We start from the raw sequence: 9,243 nt of genomic DNA on the forward strand, positions 1-9,243 counted from the left end.
TAAGGTCTGGGGATATAATGTAAATTATGGTGACTATAGTTGCTAACACTGTATTGTATAATTGAAGCTTGCTAAGAGAGTAGAGCTTAAATATTCTCAACAATAAAAGGAGATAAATGTGTCAAGGGATGGATGTGTTAATTAACTAGATGGGGGGATCCTTTTACAATGTATAGGTATATTAAATCATCATAATGTACACTTTAAATATCTTACAACTTTATTTGTCCATTGTACCTCTATAAAACTGAAATTTAAAAGAGAGACAGAATGAAAAGAAACAATGAAATAAACAATTATCTATATATTTCTAAAATTGAAATCAAACACGGGTCTTTCTATCCATAAATGTTTTGCATCATAAAATAAATAAATAAAGAGAAATAGTGGAACAAAAATATGAGTCAAACGTCCTAACACAAAGAGAAGAAACATGCTTGAAAGTAGTAACAAGAGAGATAACCTACAAAGATGACAACGAATTCTCCAGTGTTTTTTGATGTTTTTTTGGTGAGGAAGATTGGCCCTGAGCTAACATCTGTGTCAATCTCCGTCTAGTTTGCATGTGTGATGCTGTCACAGCATGACTTGAAGAGCAGGGTGTAGGTCCATGACTGGGATCTGAACTCATGAACCCCAGGCCACTAAAGTGGAACACATGAACTTAACCACTATGCCACCAGGCCGGCCTCTGAACTTCTCCAGTTTTAATAGCCATAATCCATAGAAATAAAACATTAAGTGTTCAGGGGAAAAACATATTCAAGCTAGAATTCAATAGTTAACTAAAATATTTTAAATGAACAAGTGTAAAACAAAATAATTTCACAAGTCAAAATTTGATTTCCAAAGAAGCTTCTAAAGTGTACACTTGAACATGAAGAAAAATTTTCCCTCTATGAAGATTTGAAAATCAAAATAAAAGTGTAGGAAACTTGTAAACATATGAGAATATCCAAACAAGTTGAATACAGAATGAAATAAACACAAAGAAATTTCTATCACAGGTTTCGGTATCTAGATATATTAAACTATAATTCCATACATTTTAGTTAAATCAGAGGGCAAAATCTGTGCTAGCAATAATTTTTATTTTTTTTTTGCTAGTGAATAGTTGCCCTGAGCTCACACCTGTTTCCAATCTTCCTCTTTTTTTTTACTTGAGGAACATTAGCCCTGAACTAACATCTGTGCCAATCTTCCTCTATTTTGTATGTGGGTCATTGCCTCAGAATGGCTGATGAGTGCTGTAGGTTTCCTCCTGGGATTGAAACCCATGAACCTGGGCCACCGAAGTGGAGCACGCCAAATTAACCACTACACCATGGTGCAGGCTCCTAGCAGTACTTTTAATTGATGACAGAAGATCTATTGTCAAGACAACTTTTCATTAGGAATGTTAAAAATTGATGTTACCTTTACAACTTATTTTTTTTTAAATGTTGACTATGCTTTTGTCAGAACCGATTAACACCAAAGCATAGGCAGCAGCATAGAGATTGAGCACAAGCCACTTGACATCTGAGAAGACTGGATCATCTTCTCATAACAAGGATGAAGAGGATGAAAAGATGAAGTCCACTTAGTACATGATCACAAAGAAACTCACCAGCAGAAGGATGGTCTGGGTGGCCCTTTTCTCTCTAGAGGCTTTTGGGGAGAGGCTGTTGCTGTGAATGTGCTGGGGCCATATCGGATGCCTGAATAAGTGAATCATCATATACGTACTTGGGACCAGCATAATTCCTACAAAGAAGTAGTCCCTGGATATCAGAGTGGGAAACAGGCCACTGATGAGTAGAGATCACTGGGGAAAGTGAGCAGTGTTTACTGAGAATCAGAAGATTAGTCTGGGTCACATTGGAAGAAGCAACAGTGTAGATCAGGTTACCATTGCAAGATACACTTAAGGACCATAGGAAGAAGAAAATATGCACAATTTAATTTGTGAATTTATGTTTCCACCTAGCCAACCAGGATGTGCTGGGGCTGATGGTAATGGCCGAGAGCATGCTCAGGAGGACTACAGATGGAGATACATCTAATCACCCTGCTTACAAGAAAATACACCTTACATTTGAAGTCCTTCCAAAAATTTAGTTACTAAAATGTCTGGCGACACCAAAAATACTAAAACGAGAAGCATCAGTATGCACATGAGGGTCAGGGGACTGTTGGTGATGTACGTAGACTTCTGCCTAAGACACAGAATTGTGAAGATTCAGAAGAAAAGGAGGAAGCTGTTCGTTGAGGATCCAATGGCAGCTTGGAAAAGAAGCTTTTCTTAATGGTAACGTGAGTGGAAAGTGTGTTCATCTTAATGGCAAAGATGAAACGTATATTTTGTTTGTCTGAAAAAAATAAAAAACATCAATATTATTTATTTCTTGGTCAAAGTCATATTTATCATCTTTTTTATTTCATCCAATAATTTTTGATATATCCTAAATATCGCCTATAAATTCTAAAATAATCAGCCTCACTATAATTTTACATGTGTAATATTATAATAGATTTGATAAATAATAGGTATGTAAAACCTACATATTACATTTTGACTCATAATCATGCCTGAGTAAGGTGTCCATTATCTATACTTCTTTAATTCCTGGGTATTCCTCTTTAGTAAGCATTTATTTGCTATTTTTCCTTCTTTTGTTTAATATTTACCACCCATAACAGTGATAGGCACAGAAAAATTATTCAGTGTTTTTTGTGCAAGTGAAGTGAAGTAAGTGGGAAAAGATTCACCAAAACAGAAGAGAATGTTTCCACGTTTTCTGGAATTTGTAAAATTCTGACTTATTTTCTATAACCAACGCTTGAGAGAGATAATGGAGTAATTTCAAGAATTTTAAGCAATTTTTTGGGGGGTTTCATGTGAAAGGAGACTGGAGTCCCTTAATGTCAATCTGTTTTTTTAAAAAGTCCTAATGGGACATGACAATATTCAAATCCTATATTTGTTTACTGTTACTTCTGTAATAATTTACTAATAACTTGATGATTTAAACAACAGAAAATTTTTATCTACACTTTTGGCAGTCTGAAGCCTGAAAAGATTTCACTAGTTTAAAGTCAAGGTCTCTGCAGGGCTGCATTCCTACATGGAGACTTTAGGGATAATCTATTTCCTTTACTTATCATACTTATAGAGGCCACATATTTCTTGGCTTGTAGGACCCTTATAATTTCAAAGCCAGCAATAAACAATTGAGTCTTTTTTACATAGCATCACTCAGGCACTGTGTCTCTTGGCCCATTGTTCCACAGTTAAGGCCCTTTGTGATTACGTTGGGCCCATCTAGATAATCCAAGCTAATCTATCTTAAAGTCAGTTTATTAATAACTTTAATTCAACCTACAAGTTTAATTCTTCTTCAAATAATCTAATATATTGATAGGTACTGAGAAGCAATATGTTGACATATTTTGGGGGCTATTATTATGCTTAGCATAAGTCCTCAATGTTATCTCCTCAAAATCGTCTTGACTCTCTCCCAGGTTAGTTTCCATCTCACATACCCTTTATGAAAACTCTCTTCATCTCAGTAGGGAATTTCTAAAGTTCAACTAAATTATCAAGAGCATAAACACAACTTTTCTCCACCTTATGATATCCATGTGGTGGCATCAAAATGAACAAACATTGATCCTTTTCTTGAGACTGTCCTTCACACAGGAACACACACGAAAAACTTGAAAAATACTTAGGTCACCAGTACTAAAGATTATTCCCTTTAACTCTTCTGTTTTAAGTGATGAGATGTTTACTTATTTATTTATTTATCTATTTATGTATTTATGTATTCATGCATACTTATATACATACATACTTTGGTGAGAACATTTATTTTCTACCCTCTTAACAAATTTCAATTAAAAAATACAGTGTTATTGACTATAGTTGCACCCTGTTATACATTAGATTCCCAGAATTTATTTATCTTATAACTGAATGTTTGTACGCTTTTACTAATTTCTCTCTATTTCCCTCACACTGCAGTCCCTGGAAAACACATTCAACTCTCTGTTTCTATAAGATTGAATGATTTTCTTATATTTTTCACACATAAATGATACCAAAGAGTATTTGTCGTCCTCCGTTTTGCTTATTTCACTTCACATAATGAACTCCAAGTTCATCCATGTTGGCACAAATAGAAGGATTTCCTTGTTTTTAAGGCCGAATGACATTCTTTTGTATATGTATCTATATACAATATGTGTATATATATCACATTTTTATCCATTCTTCTGTCAACAGACACCTTGTTTCCATACCTCCTTTAACTCTTAAGCAAGATATATCTAACATCAGAACCTATTGTGAAAATTTCACTAAAGAATTTTAAAAATTATTTTCATGTATCACTTGCCCTGGATGCAAGCAGCAATATTGTCTCCAATTAATTCAATCTAGAGTTTAGAAAAAATCATATGTACAACATCAAAATAAAGAAAAAACCTAACATTCCTTCATATTCTTCTTTTGAGGTTGGTGAATGTTTGGTTGTGTTCTCAAGGTTACTTGAAATATAAATATAAATGTGAAGGCAACTTTACCGTGTTCGTTTATTACTTCTAAAAGTTTTCTGGTGGATTCTTTAGGGTTTTCTCTGTATAAAATCATGTCATCTGCAAATAGTGACAGTTTCACTTCTTCCTTTCCAAATTGGGTCCCTTTTATTTCTTTTTCTTGACTGATTGCTCTGGCTAGGACTTCCAGTACTATGTCAAATAGGAGTGGTGAAAGTGTGCATCCTTGTCTGGTTCCTGTTCTCACTCAAGTGAGGCTCCTGAGTTAACTGATGCTGAGCCTGGATTGGGGAGGACAATAGATCCCATGAATTGGAGTTAGCAGGCAGAATACAAGGGGCTTACTTACGTTTCAATTTCAGATATAAACAAATAATTTTTTAGTAGAAATATGTCCCAAATATTGCAGAAAAATTTTGCATGCAAATACACAAATATTGCCTGCTTATACACACACAAAAATTTGTTGTTTAACTGAAATTCAAGTTTAACTGAGTTTCTTGCATTTTTGTTTTCTGAATCTGGCAACTCTACTTTGGAATAATTGTGGGATTTGGAATAACATTGTACAGACTATGGAAGAAATAGAATAGGATAAAAATTTATTGATGACACATGTAAGTTGATCAGAATGTAAAGGAGAACTGGGCTTGAACTGATTCATAAAAAAATCATCATTCTTAATTTACAACACTGCACTCATGTTGAGAGGTACAATCAGGTGCTCATGGGTTTGAGGGTGAAGCCCCTGAGCACATTCAAGAGACAGACAATGCAGATCATGTTCATTTTTATTATAGTGTTTAGATTTTAGGTTATTCTCAAAATTCTATACCCCAATGAATATAATAACTGTGAATAACTATGGGAAAATAACACCGTTAAATAAACCAGCAATGAAATACTGATCATAAAACTTATGGGCTTAGATCAGACACCTGAAGGAAAGAGAAAGAATGTCATGAAAGTAAGAAGTCATTTTTAAGAAACTAAACACTACTTTATGAGACAGCAAATATTTTATTTTGAGAAAATGAATTTTGGTAATTTTTTTCCACATGTTTATAACTACATTTTCTATTTAGGATTGTTTTATTTATGAATGATATCATTTCTGTACAGGTCTTTGCATTCTGTCTGGTTTTGATAAAATTATATAACCTCCATCATAAAATAACATATCAGGCTTTGCTATATTATTACATGAATCAATAATTTTATTTTCACCATCAATTATGTCATGTTATATGAACAGCCTTGTAAAATCTGTTATGAGTGATTTTACATCAACAACATTAAGCCATCATGAGAATTGCAGGTGGAAAGTAGCAAGAGTTAGCAACATGGGAAACACAGTTGGCAATTTGGGGAAGGAAAATACTTTCCAATGTAGGTGAGTTCCATCAAAAGACCTTTATGAAATGTAGCAATACTAGAAGAACATATAATAAGCATTACATACTTCTGAATAATTGGAATACATGTACTATTCTTTGGCAACTGAACAAAGTGTACGATGTAGTTGGAAGCACAATGTTTGCTGACAAGATAGTCATAATTGCAACCCACTTAATTTTCAGCTTTCCTGAGAAAAAAGACAGATTGGCAAAGTGTCACTGCAGAGGTCAGATACAGAGAAACAAATGAGGAGATGAACACTTATCACGTGGTACAAATTTTAAGAAAACTAGCAAATCGTGTCTGGAAATGTGTTTTTCTACTTACAATCAATACGATACCAGAAAAGTTTAATAACTTTTTTGTTTCCTAAGGGCTTGTAAGGTCTTCTAACATAACAACCCTGTGATTCACACTAACAACAATATGAGAGTTATAACAATTACTAACTATATCAATTGTTGAATTTGGAAGAAAATGGAGACCGTGTTTTCTGTTTCCCAGATACTCTGTTCAGGATCAATTCAGGCCAACAGTCTCAGACATTCTCTCTCCTAAATGCCTGCAAATCTTTGGCCTTTTAAGACAAACGCTTTCCAGACAAGCTTAAAATTCTCTAATATTCATAGACATTAATAGGGGTTTTATATTAATCAAGTTTCTTGAAATTTTGAAGCCCTCTTGAGCCAGAAATTGACCATCACCATCATAATCACTTTCTCCATTTTGTTTACAACAGTATCCTGATACCATCTTCACTCTCTTCCATTTTAAAGACGTGGTACTAAAAACAAAAGAAAAGAAAAACTATCTTTACTGATACAGACAATGTCAACATGAAACTTTCACAATTCAGCCATTAAATTGATATTTACTTACGATTTTTTGTGAACATATGCTCTAAAGAGCAATTTATAATTTAAAACTTTCAGAAGAAGCACTATATATTAACTTTGATCCTACACTCGTAAAAGTGTTACAATATGTCAGACACTGTGCCAGACATAGACCAAAGGTCTCTCAGGGTTTAGATGTTAACATTTAGAAAATGGCTATAATAACTTCAATATATTTTTTAAAAGAGAGAAAAAACCTATTAAATATCAATCTCACTTTCTGGTTTTTCTATTTTAGAAAAGGAACTATTAAAATTAAGGGCCTTCTGTATATCTTCTTTGGAGAAATGTCTGTTCAGGTCTTTTGCCCATTTTTTAATTGGGTTAGTAGTTTTTTTTGTTGTTGAGATGCATGAGTTCTTTATATATTTTGGAGATAGAGCCATTATCAGATGTATGGTTTTCAAATATATTCTCCCAATTGTTAGGTTGTCTTTTCATTTTGTTGATGGTTTCCTTGGCTGTGCAGAAGCTTTTTAGTTTGATGTAGCCCCATTTGTTTATTTTTTCTATTGTTTCTCTTGCCCGGTCAGACATGGTGCTTGAAAATATGTTGCTAAGACCGATGTCGAAGAGCATACTGCCTAGGTTTTCTTCTAGAAGTTTCATAGTTTCAGGTCTTACATTCAAGTCTTTAATCCATTTGGAGTTAATTTTTGTGTATGGTGTAAGGTAAGAGTCTACTTTCATTTTTTTGCATGTGGCTACCCAGTTTTCAAACACTATGGTTGAAGAGACTTTCTTTTCTCCATTGTAGATACACAGATGGTCAGCAGACACATGAAAAGATGTTCAAAATCATTAACTATCAGGGAAATGCAAATCAAAACTTCAACGAGATATTACCTCACACCCGTCAGAATGGTTATAATTAACAAGACAGGAAACATCATATGTTGGAGAGGATGTGGAGAGAAGGGAACTCTCATACACTGCTGGTGGGAGTGAAAACTGGTGCAGCCACTATGGAAAACAGTATGGAGAGTCCTCAAAAAATCAAGGATAGAACTACCATATGATCCAGCTATTCCACTGCTGGGTATTTATCCAAAGAACTTGAAAACACCAATGCATAAAGATACATGCACCCCTGTGTTCTTTGCAGCGTTATTCACAATAGCCAAGACTTTGAAGCAACCTTAGTACCCATCAAGGGACGAATGGATAAAGAAGATGTGGTATATATACACAATGGAATACTACTCAGCCATAAGAAATGATGAAATCCAGCCATTTGTGACAACATGGATGGACATTGAGGGTACTATGCAAAGCGAAATAAGTTATAGGGAGAAGGTCAAATACCTTATGATTTCCTTCATTAAGTATTAGATAATAACAGCAATAAACAAACACATAGAGACAGAGACTGGATTGGTGATTACCAGAGGGGAAGGGGGGAGGGGGGAGGGTGAAAGGGATAATTCGGCACATGTGTGTGGTGATGGGTTGTAATTAGTATTTCGGTGGTGAACATGATGTAATCTATGCAGAAATAGAAGTATAATGATGTACACCTGAAATTTCTACAATGTTATAAACCAATGTTACTGCAATAAACAAAAAAATAAATAAATAAATAAAATAAAATTAAGGACCTTAGGGACAACTTGAAAGTAGAGTATAAATAATGAATTAGTCATAGAACGTTAAAATTATTTAGAAGTAGGTCATTGGAAATCATTTATAAAGGTGTTAAGAACTCTCGCCATCATTTCATAGCCTCCGATCAAACCCCTTTCACTGAGAACTCTGGAACTTCTGATAGACAATTACAAACTCTCAACTTCTTCTCAGAGCATTCTCTCAAATTCTGTGTCCTATCTGAAACCACTCTTTCCCCCACAGTCCACGTACATAATTGCTGTTGATTCATTTACACTCCTTCTGACATCCCACTGCTATTTCTAAACACTCGTTTTTAAAATTTTGCTTATTTGAAGCTTGTATAATTTGGCAATGTCACCTTCTCCCTCTTCTAGTCACTGTTATATACTGACCTCATCTCGGTCCTTTTCCATTATTCACCAAAGATATGACTACCTGACGACAAAATTTGTAATCCCTGTGCGTCTTAACTATACACGTCGATAATTCATCCACTACTTGGCTCCTCAGTTCTTTACTTCCCTTCCATAAAGGAACGGCCATGCTGATCCTTCCATCATCTGACATTTTCTATTATCAATAATCGAAAATTAAAACATCCACCTCTCTGAATACTACCTCATCTTCTTTCAGTTTGCTTGTTCAATTACGTTCACTTCGTCTCCCGCAATTATTCTTCAATCTCGTCAGGATGTACAGTGCCATGAGGCTTTTAGCTCTTTCCCTACATCACTTCCTTTTGTATTCACTGTGATCCATAATCCCTCCCAAAATCACTAATATCCTAAACTCCCTTGAAATA

Source organism: Diceros bicornis (assembly GCF_020826845.1).
Source record: "Diceros bicornis minor isolate mBicDic1 chromosome 13 unlocalized genomic scaffold, mDicBic1.mat.cur SUPER_13_unloc_1, whole genome shotgun sequence".
NCBI lineage: Eukaryota > Metazoa > Chordata > Mammalia > Perissodactyla > Rhinocerotidae > Diceros > Diceros bicornis.